The sequence below is a fragment of the Danio rerio genome, chromosome 20, assembly GCF_049306965.1.
Source record: "Danio rerio strain Tuebingen ecotype United States chromosome 20, GRCz12tu, whole genome shotgun sequence".
Taxonomy (NCBI): Eukaryota; Metazoa; Chordata; class Actinopteri; order Cypriniformes; family Danionidae; genus Danio; species Danio rerio.
The window spans coordinates 46,713,194-46,736,344 of NC_133195.1; the positions used below are offsets into that span (position 1 = coordinate 46,713,194).

Consider the following 23,151-nt stretch of genomic DNA (forward strand, 5'->3'; position numbering starts at 1 on the left):
GAACATGCAAACTCCACACAGAAGCGCCAACTGACCCAGCCGAGGCTCGAACCAGCGACCTTCTTGCTGTGAGGCGACAGCACTACCTACTGCGCCACTGCATCGCCGGATCTCCTTTCTCTAATGCATAATTATACATTTGACATAGAATTGGGGTTAGCTCATTTATGAAGACCTTGTCAAATTCTCCAGGAAAGTTCTCTACTCCCGGGGATTTACTATTCTTGAGTTTTCCAATACTTTTCAGAATTTCCTCCTCTGTAATAGGAGTGACCATTACCCCAGAGTTTATAATCCAAATCCAAATTTTTTTTCTTCCTTATTTAACTGATCACCTTTTTCATATAATTTTTTATAGTGGTCTTTAAATGCATTTACAATTTCTTTAGGTTGCGATGTTGTTATACCCGTACATGGATGTTTAATTTTTGTGATAGCTCTACTAGACAGGGCCTTGCGTAACTGGAAAGAAAGCAGCCGACTTGCCCTATTACCAAATTCATAATATTTTCTACTTGTATATATTATAGCACATTCTGCCCTAAAAGTCAGTAGGTCATTCAGTTTTTGTCTATTTTGCTTCAACTGCTCTAGGAGATTTTTATTTCCGGTATTTTTAAGTTGATATTCTAATCGTTTTATTTCCTCCTCAATATACATTTGTTTAAATTCCCTTTCCTTTTTTATTCTGGATGTAAGTGCAATGATATTTTCAAAGAGGATACTCATTTATGCTGGGCACCATACATTTTTAGAGCCATTTTTTGTTTGCAATCACCTAATAAATATTAAAATAAATCCATGTCATGAACCCTTTAATATCATGATCTCTGCTGTGAATATTCAGAAACATCCATCAACAAACATGCAAGAATCCGCTCGCTACTTACTTGTAGGTTGTTCTTCTCTCAGTCGCATCACATTCTCCATGTATATTTCCTCTGCATCCTATTAAACCAAGAACAGCCATGTTTAATATATAAATAAAATAACTTACAGACACTCATACATGAGTAGAGATGAACACTAAGGTCCTTCTCTTAATAGATAAGTGCCTTTTTTGACCAGTTTGAATTCTCATTCCTATTTAAAACAGTAAAAAGTGTATTTCTGAGAGCATTTTAAGGCTTTTCTGAAAATCCAACAGAGACAGTGACGTAATAAAAGATGTCTATTTATTCATATTTTACACCATACATTAGGAGTCTTCTCCAGCACACTGACTGAAACCACTAAAATACTGTTTACATGATTCAAACACTTGTGTAGACTCTTGCTAATAGTTATTTTCATTTTATTGGTAATAAATGTATATTTTTAGGCTTTATGTAACAAATAAATGTGACAAATTGTGTTTTGATCTGTTTAATATTATATATAATTTAGAAAGTAAATACACACGACAAGCTGATGTCGTTGTTCTTTGTTGTTAAAAAAACAGAACAAACTCTAATAAACAAGCAGTTAATAAAGCCTAACAAGAAGTAAAGGAAACGTGTGTCTGTGTCTAATTTAGATTTGCAGGCATTTGACGTTTCCCTTTGTTGGTTCAGGGGTTAGTATGACTGAATGAGTGAGTAGTTTTGGACACTGTTTGTGTTTATTTATTTTGACTCTTTCAATGAGTCTTTTGAATGATTATTCGCTCATTAAGACATGCCCTTTCATTAATCTTAGCATTACTTCAACTGTTTTTGCAGTGTAAATGGAGTTTGATAAGACAGGTCAAGAGGTTAAATTTGATATACATTAAAGTTATAATATCTCGGGAGAACACAAGCGCTCATTGTCAATAACTTACATTTGAAAGTACAAAATATTAGACAAATCTTACCGGAGAACGATTTAAATCGACTAAGGTAAAGTTGGTGATAAAAATAACCATGATAAAACCCTGTTTCGGACAGCAAAAAACTCCTCAAACTCAAATGAACAAGTCTAAATACTCGAGGATAACTTATACGTTACTTTGAAAATCCGTTTTATTTCGGTCCAAAACAAACTTTATTTCTAAGCGGTTACACACAGAAGCTCCGCCCACATTACCAAACTGACCAATCGCGTATTCATGACAGAGGCACAGCGGCTACCGAGTGTATGTACAAAAGCTAGCTTTTAATTAATCTGCTTTCCTAATAATGTAAATCGATTTATTAAGGCTCACTTTGATAAACTTACGTTACGGTAAAATTCTGTTTTATTTAATTTTTTTTTGTTTTTCTCATCTTTAAGTGTACGTAAGTTTATCCATCAATAATAATGCCACTTACCGTACTCGAGCTCTATTTCTGAAAGAAAGGAAGGTCAACAACACTGTTTCAGGTCAAGTTGAAAAAGTGGACCAGGATGATGTACCAGCAGCCGTGAGGAACTGTGAAGGTAAATTATATGTCCATGTGTTTATATTCATTGTAACTTACGTTAACTAAGAAAGTACAGATTACGTTATATATTCTTACGGCAGTTATAGTTTAATCGACAGGATGACCTCTGGAGGCTCTTGTTTGCAAATGGATTACTCAATTTAGTTAGTTGAATTTCGTTATTTAAAATTTGACGCGATCCAGGATCAGTTCGTTCTTCAAACCTCTTCCGGGAGTTGTTATCAAAGAAACAGGTATAGGAGTGTTGCACGATAAGGGATTAAGCTGGGATTTTATTATAATTTGATAATGAAACTTTATATTATAGATTAAATAGACTCAATTAGGAAAAAATATAAGTGAAAGTGATCTATAAATGATTATATAGGTGAATATTAATTAAACTTTATAAAATAAACTGAACAGATGGAATAGATGTGCAATTTTGGGTAAGTGATTGGATTAAGATAATAACCAGGCTAAGATTAATCCTAAAATGAACCCTAGTGATTTAAATGTTAAATTTATTGCCAGTGCTGATAGAAATGAGTGTTTTACAGTCACTTCATACTCTTGGCCATTTACATGTTTTCTTACAATTAGAATTAAAAATATGTTTGTTCAAGTGTTCTAGCAATAATTTTATATACTTTCATATATGACCATTTCAGATTTAAACACGGGGAGATAAACATAAGAGATTAAAATAGATGAATGATTAGAGAAAAAACATAAACAGTGCTTATGATAAATGAGTACAGCCCCTTTTAAAAATGATATTTTTATATGAGAGATTGACTTAGAAAGTCATTTGCCTGTTTAATAATGATTTGATCAGCTGTAGTTTGAAATTACACTGTTTTTCTCTTAGGGCTTATCAAAGAGCTGATAATGATTCTATGCTCTTTGGCCTTATTATACGGTCTCTGTCGCCATCTTGTGGAAGAACATCGTCAACCGTCTTTGCTCAAAGACGCGCTGTCTCTGAGAAATCATACATATTAAAAAAAGGCACTATCCACAGTGTTTCCGCGAGAGAGTTAAACGCGCTGCAGTTTAAGAAAGCACATGCAAATACAAAACACACCAGAAAATAAAGAAACAATCTTCATCGATTTGATAGCATGCGTTTTGCACGTGTTCTCACAACACAAACAACTGAAGACACGCACCTAAGTTGGCCACAACTTGCAAATATCATTGGCAAATATTATCCACGCAACAAAACGGAAATGTTTCAAGCGGACCCAAATCCATGACGGACCCTGCTGAGATAAGTTGTGTTATTATGTCATATATGCGTGTGTTATTTTAAATCAGGATATTAAAATAAACGAAAAACAACTCACCTTTCAAAGACCACCAATCACTTCACTGAGCAACAGTCACGACATAATAGGCCCTTTTCACGGATGGTTGAACGCACATCCGGTAGAGCGATAGTTGTGTATCCATACTTCCGGCCGGAGCAATGCAGTCAGATAACGTTACGTTATAGTTTTCTCTACCTCTTTGAAAACTTTGCCAACATTTACCATTTATAGCGGATGTTTATTGTCTTGTGGACCGAAAATATGTTCCACACTCTAAACTTAATAAAGGATACAAGTTTTTCAACAAAAATAGGGTATGTGTCGAGTTGTTTTTCCCATACTGATAAACGTCCGGTGACCTGTTATTGTGAACTTTTTCCATTTTATTCGGTTCCTTTTACAGCATCGATTTTGTAATGTTATTAAAATACATTCATTTAAATAAACTTTGGCATTCATGTTGTTGTTCAAGCGTAAAACGAGACAAAAAGCCATTTACCTGCACACACCTGTCAGAATCGGCAGGCTAGCGCAGAAGCTCCATGCTCATATTATAAAGACATGGTGGGGGAAATGTAATTTAATGCAGTGTTTCTTGTACAATCTACGACCCACTTTATATCGGATATCACTCAGCTAGTGGAGATTTCTGTTTTTTTTATTAAAGAAAACAGACCTTAAACGCGCCGGTTTTTGCATTGGCATTCAGTTCGCCGGAAGCGCATAACCCAGGTTACTGGCAAATTAAAAGTCTTCTACTTTTGTGCATCACCCTCCCGGTTAAACTAGGTCAAGTCGGGTTTTTCTCTTATCCTGGCTTTCTTGATTTTACTTTTGTGCAACACCCCTGATTAAATTAGGCCAAACCGGGCTTTTTCTGTTATCCTGGCTTTCTTGGTTCCACTTTTCTGCAATACCCCTCTGGTAGCTCAAACCTGCTCGGGAGTATTTTTTTCATTTAAACAGGACAGATCGAGTCATTTCAAGCAAAGGTAATAATAAAAGTATTTACTGAATGCTGATATTTTCTTACAGCAGCAACCTATACAGTAGATTATATATATATATATATATATATATATATATATATATATATATATATATATATATATATATATATATATATATACATATAAATGAGCAATTCATTATATTGAAACTTTTGTTAATATTTTCCAAAACAACTGACCACAGAGTTATGAGAGCAAAAAAATATCAATCTGTAAACATGTTTTGTACTTTAAATGAGGAAAATAAACATGTGTTATGGATGTGACGAAAAAAGCGAGTTTACAGTATACAACATACTTTGTAGAAATTCTGCGAATTAAACTGCACAACCCAAAAAAAACAAAAAACAATATTAAACAAAAGGATAAGAGTTGCTCTCTATAGAACAAACAACATTGATTTTATATTATTTGACATTTTTGCATTTATGAAAAAAAAAATTCTGTTATGGGGACGTCTCTCTGTTATGGATGTGACAAATGTGAAACTGCCACTTGTGTAACATTTATAAATAAAATACAATTGTTTGAAAACATTGACAGATACATTTTTGAGTATTTTTAAAGCACTGTAAAATACAAACCTACACAAAAAAAAAATTAAATATTTTTCATGGCAAGGTAGACATTTGCATGGAATTGCTCATATATATATATATATATATATATATATATATATATATATATATATATATATATATATATATATACACACACACACACACACACACACACACACAGTTGAAGTCACAATTATTAGCCCCAATTGAAATTTTTCTTTTTTAAATATTTCCTTTATGATTTTTAACAGAGCAAAGAAATTTTCACAGTATGTCTAATAATTTTTTTTCTGCTGGACAAAGTCTAATATGTTTTATTTCGACTAGAATAAAAGCTGTTCTGGGGCAAAGCAGTGGTGCAGTAGGTAGTGCTGTCACCTTACAGCAAGAAGGTCGCTGGTTCGAGCCTTGGCTGGCTTAGTTGGCGTTTCTGTGTGGAGTTTGCATGTTCTCCCTGTATTCGCGTTTCCTCCGGGTGCTTCGGTTTCCCCCACAGTCCAAACACATGCTGTACAGGTGAATTTGGTAAGCTAAATTGTCCGTAGTGTATGAGTGTGAGTGTGTATGTATGTTTCACAGAGATGGGTTGCAGCTGGAAGGGCATCTGCTGCATGAAACATGTGCTGGATAAGTTGGTGGTTCGTTTCACTGTGTCGACCCCAAATTAATAAGGGACTAAGCTGAAAAGAAAATGAATGAATGCTGAGGGGTTTAGACGCTTACTTTGCAAATAATACATAGAACATCAAGTCTTCGTTTGTGGCTGTTTATTGCAGAGGTAGTTGAACAAAAAGCTGATATGAAATAAACAAAATCAAACTAATTTGGCCGTCAAACAATGAAGGTGTGGTCTAAAGACCATGTGCTTCCAGTAGGCCACAGTACCCAGGCATTTTAAGCTTCCTCTGGCGTGCAGAGGGTGCAAATCTACAACATAAAAGAAATCAAGATTAACAACACAAACCTTTAAATAAAATAAACAAATAGCTCCTACAGTACAGGATATGCAAGAGTTACTTTATTTAGGAGAGACGCTGCGTATTTTTGTACGTTTAAAAATTATTTTTGTTTCCAAAAGTGCAGGTTATTTATTTTCACCTTTTTATAAGAAAAAAAAGGTGATTGTTGGTTTTAGGCAATGCGTGTTTTAATTTCAGTTGTTCAACGTTGATGTTCAATAAAACACCAACAATAGTAGATAGTGTGTGGTTCCTTCAATAATTTAAAAATCAAGTATCATTCAAATCATTAAAAAAATCTCAAAATCTAATAAGTGAGCATATTAACTATACAAAACCTGTTAGTGAACTGTGATGGCAAAAACATAAAATAAAGAATTAAAGTAAACGTTTATTAGTCATAATCGAGGTAAAATGTTCAATTAATGGACATTTAGATTTTAGGCCAAATTGCCTATCCCTAGTCATGCACATGTTTTGACAGCTAATATGTCAGTAATATGATGCTTCTCAAAAGTTGCAGACACTTTTACCAATATCAAAATGCTCTTTTGATTCTAAATTAATTTAAGCAGCCGTTTAAAAAGAAACTTGAAAAGGCCTGAGAAAAAAAGTAAAAATAAATAAATGACTAAATACTGTCTACACATGAAAATGTCAAGCCTGCAGCCCACAACAATGAGACAAAAGTTATTGAGTATCATATTTAACAAATTGTTTTCTACGAATTTAAATCATTTTGCTCGCATGATTAATGGAATATTAATCAGATGATGTCATTACGCTGCTGTGCCCTCAGACAATCGTTGCCGTGCTGATCAGGATTTCGAGGATCAATAGATCTGTCCTTCACAACACAGTGATCTCAGATCAATTCATCCTGACATTTTAATGCGATTCATGAACTTGTTTAAAGACCCAAATTAGCCAGAGATCAGTTAACAACTTTGGGCACATCTTTCAGAAACAGGCAGGGGGTCAGTGTCGTGATCTCCATGTGGGTTATCTGAAATTATTCTAATGCTTGGAAACAAAATTTTAAAGACAGTTGTACAATTTCACCAGTGCTTCAAAGTATGAAATTTAATGTTTTCTCAGTCAGATGGCTGCCGAGTAAAATGACTTGCCATCAAGGGACTTTGATATTGGTTATAATATAGGCCTAATGGGAATTGTATTGGTTGAAACACAGGCGATATCAAAACATTTTCCCAAACCTCCCTTGCTTTTTTAAATTTCTCAAGTGTTTATTATCATTCTATAAAGACAAAGTCATTTTCTTTGCTTCAAACTGAAAGGGTCAGCTGTAAGGAAATGAGAGGAAATGTCCACACTCCGTTGAAGATCCTCCACAGGGTTCTAAAAGGGAAGCAAGGAAGATGGCATCCTTTTTCAGCAGCAGGTTATATCTGAATTCCACTTGTAAAAATACATTTAAAAAGCAGATAAACCTTTCAGTCGTGTTTTTTTGTACTAAAGTAGAATACATTGCTAAATTATTATCTAAAATGTATGATTTTATAGATTTTTCAGGTTTGAGTAAAGACACAACACATGAATGCAGCAATAGCATACAATAACATGTTATTTTTCTATGTAATGTTTTACAGCCACCTGTTGAGTGCTCCGTGTCATCAAGTGTGAAGGATCCACTTACTGTTCCCCTCAAGAGCAATTTGGTAAATCAAAAAGAGGAATTTAGGTTTAAATCTATAATCTATCCAAAGATAAACTCTTAAAGAAAAAGAAACTAAAGAAAACCTTCTTGGACTAAACTGGCAGTGCAGAAGATGCTTTTAGAACACGTTTTGTGATGATTTAGGGTCATTTTACATTGAATCATGCAGTGTGTATTCTGAATATTGACCAGTTTACTTTGAATTGAATTAACTTGTATTGTATTTTGTGTACAGAAAAAAATGGAGAGGCTTTCTGATATTTTACCGTCATAATACTCTGTTATTAGGTGGGTTTTCATTCATGTTAAACTAGGGGTAAATGAGACCAATGATAAATTGTGGACTATGTGTTAATGAACTTTGTTGATTCATCATTTCAGTTCTAAACACTAAGCTACTTCACAGACCGACGAAATAAATTTAAAACTAACATCTTAAAAAATTTGAAGTATGTTAGATTTTTGTTTGTTTGTTTTCACTACAGTAGGTGCAAAGAATGTCTTCCTGTGGACTGGCTCTGTGGAGACTGTGATGTACTGCATCAGCTTATCCACAACAAAGAATGTGTTCATGGATTTTTGAAGCGATTTCTCCAAACTTACATATTAAAGGGGAAGATGGATATGGCACCCATGAGATAAAAAGGTATGATTTCACAAAAACCCAAATTTTGCTGATCATATGTATCTGCTGTAAAGATATACTGTAACCGGCCAGTTTATTAGGTACTGTTTAACTGCTCATTAACACAATTTTTTGAATCAGTTAATCACATGGCAGCAACTCGATGCATATAGACATGGTAAAGTTGAACTGCTTCAGTTCAAACTGTGCATCAGAATGGGGAATAAAAGAGGATTTAAGTGAATGTGGCATGGTTGTTGGTGCCAGACATGCTGGTCTGACCATTTCAGAAACTGCTGATCTACTGGGATTTTCACTTGCAACCATCTTTAGGGTTTACAGAGAATAGTCCGAAAGAGAAATAATCCAGAAAAATATCAAGTTCTGCGGGTGCAAATGCCTTGTTGATGCGAGAGGTCAGAGGAGAATGGCCAGACTGGTTCCAGCCGATAGAAAGGCAACAGTAACTCAAACCACCACTCGTTACAACCGAGGTATACAGAAGAGCATCTCTGAACACACAACTTGTTGAGCCTTGAGGCGGATGGGCTACAGCAGCTGAAGACCACACATGGTGCCACTCCTGTCATCTAATAACAGGAAACTGAGGCTACAATTTGCACAGGCTCACCAAAATTGAACAAGAGAAGATCAGAAAAACGTTGCCTGCTCTGATGAGGCTCGATTTCTGCTGCGACATTCGGATGGTAGGGTCAGAACCTGGCATCAACAACATGAAAGCATGGATCCATTCTGCCTTGTATCAACAGTTCAGGCTGCTGGTGGTGGTGTAATTGTGAGGGAGATATTTTCTTGGCACACTTTGGGCCATTAGTACCAATTGAGCATCGTGTCAACACCACAGCCTACCTGAGTATTGTTGCTGACCATGTCCATCCCTTTATGACCACAGTGTGATGAATCTTCTGATGGCTACTTCCAGCCGGATAACGTGTCATGTCATAAAGCGTGAATCAGCTCAGACTGGTTTCTTGAACATGACAATGAATTCACTGTAATGGCCTCCACAGTCACCAGATCTCAGTACAATATAGCACCTTTGGGATGTGGTGGATTTGGAGATTGGCATCATGGATGTGCAGCCGACAAATCTGCAGCAACTGTGTGATGCTATCATGTCAATATGAATCAAAATCTCAGAGGAATACTTCCAGCACCTTGCCATCTCTGCCACGAAGGATTAAGGCAGTTCTGAAGGCAAAAGCGGGTCCAATCCGGTACTAGTAAGATATACCTAATCAAGTGACCGGTGAGTGTATTTTGTAGATTGTATTTGTTTTCACTTGCATTTGTGTTGAAACCTATAATATTGCATTTGCACCTGGTATTGTAGTGATAGTAGCACAGTTGCGAGACAAATTTAAACAATGTGTGATGTCAATGTAAACTGAGATTATAGGAACTTATGCCACTCCCAACCATTCACAATTTTGCAAAATTATGCATGTGGTAAATGTGTATTTGGGTAATTCTTCAACTACGGGCACTTTTATGTCCTTTGATCATATATCAAAAATATATATATACTTTTGCTCAAATTAATTTTTCTTTGTCAAACTAATAAAAAAAAACTATTTAAAAAAATGTACTAGCTTTCTATTGTATGTTTTTTTATATTATTCAACCTCCTTTTAGGTGTCAAAATCACTTTTCACCGTGTCGCACAAAGTTTTAAACTTCAACAATGAAAATAACACTTTAAAATATTTTTTTTAATCTGGTACTACTTTAACTATTCATGTATCTTAATTAAGCACTAGTGAAATAATTTAAATATTTTATAGTTATTGATGTGAGACTATTATCAATATTATTTTTAATACAAAATATAGCTGTCATTTCCACCACAACACTGTAATTTCGCTTTAAAAGGTTTGTGTGAAAGATTATTTGTGGTTTCTATGAAAATGAATATTGACATCCGAGCTTATCTTCAAGATGGAGGGAATTTAATTTTTCATTTGGAACATATGAAGAAAAATCAAGATAAATATTGCTCGATAAGGAAATACATTTATTCTACGTCATTTTCAAACATGTTGTACCTTCAATGGTGTTTATAAAAACCTAAAAAAAATTAAGGTAAAAAAAGTATTTTGGATACATGAACTGCTAGTATCAATTTAAAGCTAATCAGTGAAGCTATCTTGAATTTTTTTACAATAAACTGTTGAAATGTCATTTCCACCACTGTCATTTCCATCACCACACACATTTTTTAGAAATATTTTAAAAGTTTTTATCACACATTAAAAATTTATTCACAATGTATAAGCTCATGCTCTATTTAAAATTAAAATTCAATTAATTGATTTTCTAATAAGTCCTAACGAAATTAATATTAAAGTTTAGAGTGTGACGTGTACAATGCAGCATTTGGTCCAAAGGGACAAATTTATTTCATTGACTGTATATGTAAATGTCTAATTATTCATTAGTGGAAAGATCGGTTAAACTAGATACAAAAATGATCTTATACGATGTTTGACTGCCATAATTTACTTGAAATAATTTTGAAATAAAAGCTGTATATCAAGATGTGGTGGAAATGACATTTGTTCATTTCACGATGGAAAAAAATGTTAAAGATTAACAATTTCTCTTCATATCTAAGTTTGTCCTCCTAAAGATCTTAAAACTAGACAAATTGTTTAAACTTATGAGGCTATGTTACTTAACTTCACAAGGCTAAAAGTGCCTGTAGTTCAAGTATGTTTTGTTCTCAGGGTGTTTTGACTTCATCTGCCATTATTTATTTGCCAGCATTAGTGGACCCCTGACTTGAAGGACCTGATTAGGAGTGAATATTGGTCTGCCTCTCTGGACCATATAAATGGACCATATATAATATTGGACCTCCTGAGCTGCTTTCAGGAACTCAGAGTCATCTCTCCATCTCTTTTGCAAAGCTGCTGGAGCATCGCACTTGGAGATGTTTTATAAACAAACTTCCAGAGGATCACGTGCTTATGATTGACAACGGCTGAGCTTGCGTTAACAATTACATGACCAACCAATCAGATGAATTCAAACACACATAAATAGACTGCTCTCCTTACCTTAAGCTGTGGTCACACTGGGCTTTTCTCTCCATAGACTTTCATCCATACGCATGCAAATGCGTCAGATCGGAAACGCATGGTCATGGGTCAAGTTTCGCAGGTTGCTGCCGTGCAAAGTTTAAGCTTGGTAAACTCTGACCTGCAAAATCGCATCAATTGACTGCGTGAAACCAATCGAGGATCAAAGCATGACCTCTTTGGACAAAAACATGAGCACGAGCAATCGCTCGCTTTTTTAAATGTCTAATAAGCTTGTTTAATCCTGCTCCTTTTCACGCCCCGTTCACACAGGGCGTCAGCGTCAACGCTTCCCATTCACTTTGAATGGGTGACGTCAGGCGTTGCCGAACTGCATTGTGGATCCGTTGGCGCCGCTTCAGAGGTGTTGCTCGCTACAGAAGTTGGGACCAGCTCAACTTTTCAAGCGCCAACGGAAGCGTCAGCCAATCAGATCGCTGTATGCAAATACACCAGCTAGACAGTGGCCTATTGCTGACTGAACTTCATTGGCTGACGCTTCTATGACGATCAATTCAGCCCCAACTTAAGACACGCCTTCAGTCAAGCGTTGACGCTGAAGCCCCGTGTGAATGGGGCGTCACAGCGCCGCACTGCAGAATTTTGCATGCTCAAACTCTTATGTGACCGCAGCTTTAGTCATCTTCGATTTTGAAGAATTCTCCCTATCCACCCTCACTCCTCCCCTTCTTTTCGTAGCTAAATTACAGGGGAGCTCTCAAGACCTACCTGAGCCCAGGCTTTCCTTTCTCCCGACTAAACAAGAGGGATCCCTAGGCTCGAGGATCCTTTGAACTCAGGGGTCTCTCATGGGACAGCATGCCAAAAATGCATTAACTTTATCAAGCATCAGCTAAGTGTGAACTCTTGAAGATTGGAGAAAGAGTAAGGCTGTTATCAGGTGCATCACACAGCTTTTTTTGGTCACTTAAATCAAAGTCCCTTTAAGGCAAGTCATTTCACTCGGTAGCCATCTTTGAATCGTCTCTCGAACAGTATGCTCAGGCATTCTGTCTGAATGGGGAAACATCAAATTCTCCTTACGATTACGTTTCTGTATTTGGAATCACCAATATGATTAAACAACATCCGTCTCATAAGTTTTGTTTCTAAACGTCCGAATCAAACAAAATTGGCATATTTTCAGGTTGCCTAAGCTAGTGTACATGTGCACTCGAAAGAAACAAGATCTCGACACCAACCTCATTTATGGCTGTTCTACACGTTATCATCTTCTGAATAATGATCGTCTGATCGCGCTGCTCTTCTGAAGTAATTCACAACTTGGTCTTGATGGAGAATCTCCTCCAGAAATGAACGTGACTCTGATCCCTATCATACACCCGGGGCAATGTGGCGCAAGGCACGGCGCAATAATCTTTTGCTACTTTCAGCTCGGCACAAGGGTCATTTTGAGGAGTTGCTCCACACTATTTAAATAGCAAATGCATTTGCGCTAATATGTGCGCCTATAGGCGTTCTGGTCTAAAAAGCAGGCGTGTTTTGGTGCATTGCTATTTTGAGAAACTGTAAATAGTCTGTTCTTTAGACCAGAACAAAGTCGGTCTATTGTCTGGCACAAAGTGCACCTGGCTTACATACTACACACAAGATGTAGAGCAATACGCAAATATCTTTACATATGAAAAATATATAATATATTGAGGATATATATAATAAGGATATATATAGGATATAAATATAAATGATTAAAATGTTACAAAACATATTAATTTCTAGCCTACATGAATTTAAAAACCACTGCCGTCATACTTTCTTCCTCTCGCGAGGCTTTTTCGGTTCATTCAATTTGCTTTTGTATAATGTTATTATTATTAGCAGTATTATTTATTATATCCATATTTATATTTGTTTTATTAAAAACAAGCTTAGATTTGTCCATCTGTCAGGTTTTAGACCATATGGGGCCATAGCATGTGTATTTGGAAGTAACTCAGTATTTTGACCACACTTCGTTATAATTGTTCATTTATTCGTTTGCTGGAAATTAGAACTGAATTTAGAAATAGTTTTGAAACCAATCTTTGAGCTTAACAAACAAAATTAATTATTTATAGGCTAATTTATGTCTGTGCGGTGGGGTTTCCTATCCACGAGAGCAAAAGTGAAAGTGAACTTACTTTACGTCATGTTAATAGCAAATGCGCTTATGGCGGGACGCAGTTGGCTCTTAAAGGTAATGGTAGATGAGATTGAATAGATTGGTTTATTCTCAAAACACACCTATAAATCATTAAGAAAATAAACTCAACCCTTTAACCACCATACGCCATGGCGCAAAACGGATTTTCCCGTCCTTAAATTAGCAAAAATGCGTTCTGACACGCCCTGAAAGCGTTTGCGCCTTGCGTTTTGCGCTCTACTCACGGACCGTCAAAATAGAGCCCTCTTTGTTTACAAGATTGTGGACGTTTGAGTAGTTGCTGTCATGTGATGTGCGTTTGACAGGACTGACTGTACCTCGTGTTCATTTCATACAGATTACAAAACCAGAAAACTTATGTTATCAAGTGCACTTGCTTCATTTAAAAGCACAGATGTCAAGCTTTATGCGGTTATATTTCTTATGTCTGTGAAGCAAGTATTCCCAGAGCCCACGTCTGATGCGAACTACCCCCTGGAGAAGCGTCAGTCTATAGCATTAAATGATTGGCTCTTGCACTAGTAGGCGGGGCTTCATTCATCATATTAACTGTTACACTTTTCCCAATTCAAAACTGTAGGAGTAACACATCTTGTGTATCTATAGTGTTTGCTTAAATAGAGCAGTGCGCTGCTGTGTTTTATGTTTATAGCGTACCGTGTAAATCAGTTTACCTGCAACTCTAATCAAAGAATATATAGCATGAGCACTTTGAAAATTGTTGGTTTGCTGGTAAGTAAATTGTGATAAAAAATACTTAGAAATACAGGTTATTTTTAGCATAATATAATATTTCTTTTCGTAATCAGACATCACATATTGTATTTAATTATTTTGACATCTCTTCCAGACTGGTCAAATTAACAGCGATACACTACAGCGCAGCTTCTTCGAATCTTCATACACTTTATTTGAGGAAGAGCAGCTCTGCTGTAGTGCACCCTTCACCAGCCCAGCCTGCATGCCAGAAATGTTTCAGCAGATGGAAACAAGGCTATATCACTTTTGCAGAGAGACAAGGTGGTCTTTTTCTTAATAATTTTAATGTGTTTTTTTTTTAATGCTTTACATATTTATTGCATGTTTTGATTTTCTTTCTTCCTAAGCTCTGAGGCTTCTGCCTTTTTTGAGGCGCTCTTTGTGGCTGAAGACAGCATTCATGAAGCAGTGAGAACCGTATGTAAGTAAGTAATGTGTAATTCAAAAATTCACACATAGCTCATGATTTATACATATCTTGTTTGGCATGCTGTCCATGGAGAGAGCCCTGAGCTCAAGGAATCCTCGGGCTCAGGGCTAACCCCTTTCACTGGTTGATCTCAAACTCCCCCGCTGCTGAGGCTAAGGTGAACTTCCTGAGAGTAAGATTTGAAAAAAGATTTAGGCTTATTTTATCTGTAACCTAGAGCATATTTAGATGGTGGAAGGACACGGTGGGAAAATGTAAACTCCGCACAGAAATGCCAGATGGCCCAGCGAGGACCTGACGCCATTGGTATTCTTGCTGTGAGGCAACAGTGCTATATGTAGGATAAATATATATAGTGACTTAGGATCCTTTGATTGGAGGATCATGATTAGCTAATGTGGGCCAGCTGGGTCAATCATTAGCATGTGCTCCTCTCGAAATTAGTTTAATACTAAACTTCCTTTATATAGCGCATTTGTAGTGTATGGCCATACACCCAAAGCGCTTCACAGTCATGGAGGGAGTCTCAACACTCTCACCAGTGTGCAGCATCCACTTGGAAGATGCGACGACAGCCACAGGACAATGGTGCCAGTGCACTCACCACGCTGGTGATACAGCCAATTCAGTGGATGGGGATGATTGAGAGGCCATGATGGGTAAGGGCCGATGGAGGGAATTTGGCCAGGGGTTACATCCCTACTCTTTACAAAATTTTCATAACCTGACCAATTAGTTGTCACAATAACAACAATGTATGTCCAACCTTGATTTCCTTCACTTTGAGAGAATACGTGCAATATATTCACAGCATACGTTTTATTTGACTTGTTTTGTTTATTATGTGTCATATACACAGGGAAAAGGCACATGTGGGGACTCAATGTGGACAGCAGCAAGGGTAACATCTTTCAAACTGGATGAAGAGGGATGGAGATTGCAGTGTATCGCCAGGGATTCCTAATGAAAGCCCTAAATATGTACAGAGAGGAGATGTTTGCCAACCCTCTGTATCTTCAGAAGGAACTCATGCCAGTCAAGGTTACATTTTTTTGCCATGGATGTGGCAAATCCAAATATTGGCCATTGGAGAAGGCTGCTGGTGTCCTGCCTGCTGTCCAGGAGCTGACCACAATGAAACCTTTCCTAAGTGTGATGCATGCTCGAGCCCAATGCCCCAAGTGTGAAGTATGTATAATATTTTTGTATCATACATACATTTGAAATGTTTACAAGCACAATAATGATTGCAGTTAAACGCTAGATTAACCCTTGTGTACTGTTCAAATTGACTACCCTTTTATTTTGTTTGTGGATGTTTTTGTCCCATGGACAGTGGTGGAAAGAGTACTGAATCATACTCAAGTAAAACTACCATTACTTGCCTAAAAATGTAGTGCGAGTAGAGTAAAGGTACCTGTTGTAAATTTTACTCAGCCCTTTTAAAAGTACTCATAAGTAGTAAGTATTATACTATAAAATGCTGATGCATTTACATGTAATTTGTGGATGTGTGTAAACATAACATTTTGCAGTGCATTTAGTTATTGCCCAGCAGGCACACAACATCATAGGACGTTAATATTAGGTTAGCTTTAGGTTGTGATGTCAAATGGCCAAAATTCAATGTCTAGCCAGCGTCTAAGGACAACATTATTTTGATGTCCAATAATGACGTTAAATGACGTTGATATTTGAAAGTTAGAAAGTGACCAAAATCCAACATCGAGCCAACATTTTAAACCAACATCATATTGACTTCAAATACTGACATTTATTCATCAGGTATGGCAACCAAAATCCAACATCTGATAGATGTCATAGTGGTAACGTTCACACAACTTCAGGCTGTGAAATCATTAGACGTTTATATTTGGTTGGTTTTTGGTTGGACATTGACGTTGGTCTGACCTCAACTCGATTTTCATTCAATTCAACTTTATTTGTATAGCGCTTTTACAACGTAAATTGTTTCAAAGCAGCTTTACATAGAAGACCATGGTAAATAACAAACAATATGCAACGTCCCCACGACATTGGGGTACAACGTCAATTTGACGTCATGTTGACATCTTGTGCCTGCTGGGTGTTTAAGGCCATTTCGGTCCCCATACAGTAACGTCTGTCATCTTCTCATCAGTGACATGCATTTAAACAGTCTCTGGGTCAACACGTGTAAAGATTTTGGACATCTTCTTTCACACGTTTAATGCTTCCAAACAGTTTGCTGCATTTACAAATCGACCATGTCTTGAGGTAGTTCATTATGAGGCGATTTACTTTCTTTGTGTGATTTGATTCGATGGGATTTACAGGACTGATTTTTCTAATCCCCATAGACATGAAAAAATAAAGTAGTAACTGCAGGTTGAAGGTAAGTAGTGGAGTAAAAGTACAGATACAGCACTAAAGATGTACTCAAGTGAGAATAAAAGTACACATTTTTTAAAACTACTCAGTAAATTACAATTCCTGAGAAAAAGTAACTAATTACAGTAATTTGAGTATTTTTAATTAGTTACTTTACACCACTACCCACGGACTACTATTATAATGACATTTTTTAATTGCAAAGCCTTGATACCAAATAATCATGCATTCTTGATTGTTGGTGTTTTTCCCTGTTGGGAAGAGGTAAAACATTTCATTTTTACTGTTATCAATTGGCAGCATTAACCCTTTAGATAAGCCTGTGCAAATAAATGATAGTGTGCGTGCATAAATACACTTACTATGTTTACTATGTTCTGAGAGCTGAGCTGCTTATTTTTTTATTTCTCAAACATGACTCAGCTTGAATTGTTTTGAAAGGAAAAATAGGCAAAGATTTCAGTCTCTAGATGTGCAAAGCTAGTAGAAACCTATAGACATAGCCCAAAAGACTTGCAGCTGTAATAGACCCTTTTCACAATGACGTCACTTCACTTCCCCCTATCGGCAATGCAGTGTTTTTTTTAGTTCCGGTTTACTTCTAAATGAATGGGAGATTTCTCTGTAAAATTTATAAATAAAAATATTAACATTGCACAATCTGATTTAAGACTATTATTGGTATTGGGCATGTGTCCAAATGTTTCTCTTTCAATACAGAGCTGCTTTCTGAGTTTGAAAATGATTCTTTAAGATATTAGGAATAGGAATAAGTTATTGTTTATCAAGGAAAGCATATGTTTGCAACCTTTTCACTTATTAAGGTTTTTTTTTCTCAATAACGGATTTATTTTACTTTGATGTAGCTCTGAATATCAATTTATATTTTTTGTTATATGTAAATGTTCCAGCATGAGTACTGTTCTTTATTAAATCTTCTTATATTACCTGGTAAGTATGTCAATAAATGCAATCAGTTTCATAATTTATTATTTACTGATATATTAATGTTTTGTTCAGTCTCTCCGTTTGAATGAATTAAGTATGTCCTACAGCCACCTTTTGGGAGGATTTAATTTGATATTAGTACTACCTTATTAATGCTACAAATAAATTCATAATCTAACAATACTGAATTCAAATGCAGTGTTCTTGGTGTATTTTTGCAATTGTAAATTTTTATGATTTTGTTTGACCATTAAGAGTCACATACAACATTGTTATTCTATTTCATTTAATTTGAATATTAAATAGACAAATGTTTTATGTTCATGAATAAAATACCTATATAGAAACAAATGGCAGAGAACTGAGCAGTAGAATGTGAATAATATGAATGTGTTTGTGAATCAACGGTCCACTGTAAACAACCACAGTAAACACCCACAGTTTAATTAATTTTTTATTATTCAGGACACACACAAAAATAATAATAATTCTGACAATATAAAATGTGCAGCACCCGCGTAAACATCTGAAATCTGTATTTGACAATTACTGACAAGTACATACCGACTTCATCTGCAGTAAAGACAGCAACACAAACCAATAGACTCAGTTTAAAGTCCCATTTTCCTGGTTCAAGGCAAGCAGACAGCTGGATGATCTGTAAGTTATTTTTTAGATGTCAGATGTCTCACCTTGAATGCAGACAACAGAAGACCACTGTAGTCACTGACTAACTCACAGGTGTCAAACTCAGTTCCAAAAGGGCCGCAGCTCTGCACAGTTTAGTTCCAACCCTAATTAAACACACCTGATCAAACTAATTTGGGTCCTTCAGGCTTGTTTGAAACGTACAGGTAAGTTTGTTGGAGCAGGGTTGGAACTAAACTGTGCAGGGCTTCGGCCCTCCAGGAATTGAGTTTGACACCCCTGGAATTGTTTCTGTAGTAAATATACAGCTGACTGGGTAAGTGCTCTATGGGGATTTCTAAGTAGGCGGAAGTAACGATACACTGCGTGGAGTGAAACCGTAAACCGCGTGACGTCATGTGAAAAGGGTCTGCACTTTGTGCAGTTTTTTATTTGTAAAAAAAAAAAAAGTATCTCTTGTATAATTTAATTTCTTCATCACAATTGTATGCAAATTTATGTTAGTATTTCACATAACGTTCAAATAGAATATATTTATGTTTGTGGTCATAATGGGAGAAAATGTGGATAAGGGGCATGAATACTTTTGCAAGCCATTGTATCAGTAGTTACGTTTCCACCCACCTATTTTTATGCGCTTAAAAAATGTTTAATGGAAACGCCAAGATATACATTTTTAGAAAATGGCATAAAATAAAGACAAACTTTATATTCAATAAGATAACTATGACGGAAGCACTTTTACCGAACAAATTCCAGTATTCGCATTAAAAAGGTCATGTGATTTTGTTATAAGGGATTATGTGATGATACAAATGTGTGAATGGACAAACCAGCAGGTTAAGCATATTGTAAAACATCTGAAATGTTGATTTGGTCATTCTAAAATGCTTTAACCATTTCAGTATTAGTGTTACTTTATTATAAGAACTGTCAAGAGCATCGGCTCTGCATCTTTACGCCTCCAAATGCCACCATGTGTTCATTGCACATCGCCATTGTCTTTTGGGGGTCAAGTAAATTATTAAATAAATAAAAGATTCACGCAACTTCTCCTACCACAGCAAATTCGTTTTTTTACTGTTGATATTTGGCGCCAGATAATCAGGAAGTGACGATTTTGTTCTCTTTGACTCATTGGACAAAAAAACAGCTTTATTTGCAGGTCCTTTATGCGTTTTTTATGTTTTGTGTATAAATTTAATGAGCAGTTTCGATGGAAACATAGCTAGGGATTGAGCATGTACATTTAATAATGTTAAAGAGGTTTAATATGTATTAATTAGATTATAAACCTTACCATTTCATTGGAGTGCAGTGAGTGCACTATTACAGTATGTGCTTCCGAATGGCTGTATTTAAATTTGTTTGGGCCAAATTGCTTATCACTGCAAATCTAGCCATATAGCGTGTTGTTAGGACACGGGGTAACAATATAACCTGCTCACCTAATGTTTACACCCATAATAAATATATTATTTGATTATTCATTAATAACCACCTCATGTGGAACTCTGAATCTGTGTCTCATTTTGGAGTCTGCTACTGTTCAGCGGAGGTCGCATATCGGTCATGGGCACATAGTTTAAGAGCCTTCCTGACTGAATGAGTTAAATAAGCATTTTCCCCCCAAGGCAACCCAGGGAGTTGAAATATAGTTGGCTAAACTGGCATTGGGCGGGTTAAAGGGACCAAAACGAAGACATTTTAAAAGCAGAATATTTGACTTCAGCATTGTTTTTCAGATAAACAAGAATGTTCGCTTAGATTTCTTAAATATCTGCAAATATATTATGGTTATTTTATGCATTTGAAGAGTCAAAAATTTACATACAGCACCTCAGAGTGGATGAAAACATCCAAAACAGCACACAAGGGTTAAACAGTCAGTATCAGTCTTTCATTCAGTTATTTATTTAACAGATTGTAAAAACATTTCAAGCAAATTGTGACAATGATACTGTTATATGTATGTTTTATTACATTACATTTCTTTACCTCTTTACATAGATTAAATAGAGTGGTAGAAACCAAGAAAAGGCAGGTTTGCTGGTGAAGAGGTGGTGCAAGCGAATAGCTACCTCACGAGCAAATACTGTACATGTCCAAAGCAGGTAATAAAAGTGTTTGCATTGTTCTTGAATTTTTTTTAGGTCTTAAACTTATTGTTTGTTTGTTATAGAATGGGTGGACATGCTTACATTGCATGCAATGTGGTGAAACGACAAAAAAAAAATCCTTTCTACATAGGTCACTTTCCACAAGATTTGTGAAGGTATGTTTCTTATGTGTTCTTTTGTGGTGTGAACTTGGCCTGCTGTTATCTGTACGTTTCTACCTGATTTGTGCATAACACTGTTTATGAGACTTGTCAGAGACTCCAGGAAGAAAGTGGAAGGCTAGCTGAATTAAAAAAAGACTTGCATTGCACAGATGAAGTGGTGTTACGGTCATGGCCAACTGGTGGTAAGCATAAAAGTACATTTGATCAAAGAATACAAATTCACAACATTAAAATGGTTGTGTTGTTTTACGTCTACAAGGATGCCAGATTCATCTCATGGCAATCAAGACACCCCAAACAGAAGACATAAGCAGTCATTTGGCAGCAGCAGCAAACCCTGTGCTGGCAAAATGGTATATAACATAATATAATATAATATAATATAATACAATATAATACAATATAATATAATATGAATTGGGGTCAGCACGATGGCTCAGTCAGCACTGTCACCCCAGAGCAAGAAGCGTGCAGGTTCAAGTCCTGGCTGGGCCAGCTGGCATTTCTGTGTGGAATTTGCATGTTCTCCCAGTGTTCACGTGGGTTTCCTCCAGGTGCTACGGTTTCCACCACAGTCCAAAGACATGCGGCTATAGGTGAATTGAATAAACTAAATTAACTGTAGTGAATGAGTGTGTGTGTAAATGGGTGAGTGTATGGGTGTTTCCCAGCATGGTGCTGTGTTGCGGCTGGAAGGGAAGCTTTTTTACAGTGCATTTGTTCTTAAATGCTAAAAATTTCATCACATGTATGCTTGTACATCAAACACCTTCAGATCAGTAGCGTTAAATCCAGCTAATCTTTGTTAAATCTACAAACGTTGTCATTTCTTGTTCCTGGATGATCTCATTTGAAACACACAGTAATCAGCAGTAATCAGCATTTAAAAAATAGAAGAAGCACTTATTTTTGACAAATGTGACTTTATTTCAAACTTTAGTACAAAATTCATCATTGTCATCAGTTGTGAGGCTTGTCGCCCCAGACTAATGTCAGTTTTTGTCCGTGTTCAGCTCAGCACCACCTTTAAGATGGGCAGTTTCCAGTGGCACCACGTGGAGGAACGGACATCGCCACCTATATATACAGGGTTTGGATTATCACTCACCATAAACTACAACTACACACAAAATCACTAGTCAATAAATGATGTCCTCCAACCATAAATCATATACCACATTAGCAAAACATTAGACTAGAGAAGGTTGTATATGAGGACAATATTAAAGCAAATAGTAAAGGTAGTAACTTTATTCATCTTCAGAACACAAATGAAGATATCTGAATGAAAATAATGAAGATATTTTAGTTAAATCTGAGAGCTCCTTAATCTCTCATAGACAGCAAGATTCCTGACTATGAGAATACTTTTATGTGCACATAAAACAAAAATAACTTTATTCAACAGTTTCTTCCTTCAGTGTCAGTATAGGGCGCGCGTTCACGTGTTGCGCCTCTGACATATAACCTTGGATGTGCCTGTGAAGTTTTTAAGAGAGGAAGTCAGAGAGGAAGTCGTGCAGGCATCCGTGGGGTATATGTCACAGCACAGGGCTTGTGAACACGTGCCCTATAATCACACTGAGGAGAAGAAACTGTGAATAAAAATGTTTGCTTTATGTGAAGGCGTATGATCTGTTTTGAGGATGTTTTTTACTGTTTTTGTGGACTTTGAGTCTGGATGAGGGAGCTCTAACATAAAAATAAAAATAGTTAAAATAGTTCTGATGATGAACATGAGGATGAGTAATAAATAACATAACTTACTTTTTTAATGTTTTATTTAAAGAAATTTTGTTTCTAGAAGAATTTCTGATTGGTCAATAACATAACATAAATATATAAAGTTTTAGATTTTTATTTCAATGTAGGCAGGTTTTATAGTTTTATTTATTAATGGTGTTTTTTATTTTATTTTTTTTACTTTTTTATTGTTTTA

The 23,151-nt window shown here is 36.0% G+C and overlaps 1 long non-coding RNA gene across 1 annotated transcript; it reads left to right on the forward strand.

Annotated features, from left to right (window-relative positions):
• The first annotated feature begins 2,052 nt into the window (after nt 1–2,052).
• Nucleotides 2,053–22,314, forward strand: LOC141379439 (uncharacterized). Its single transcript, XR_012396051.1, has 13 exons — nt 2,053–2,379; nt 7,504–7,607; nt 7,816–7,884; nt 8,119–8,171; nt 8,369–8,529; nt 14,624–14,793; nt 14,880–14,957; nt 15,822–16,150; nt 20,939–21,042; nt 21,111–21,203; nt 21,304–21,394; nt 21,472–21,565; nt 22,226–22,314. It is a non-coding gene; the product is annotated as an uncharacterized lncRNA (long non-coding RNA).
• Nucleotides 22,315–23,151: the final 837 nt, after the last annotated feature.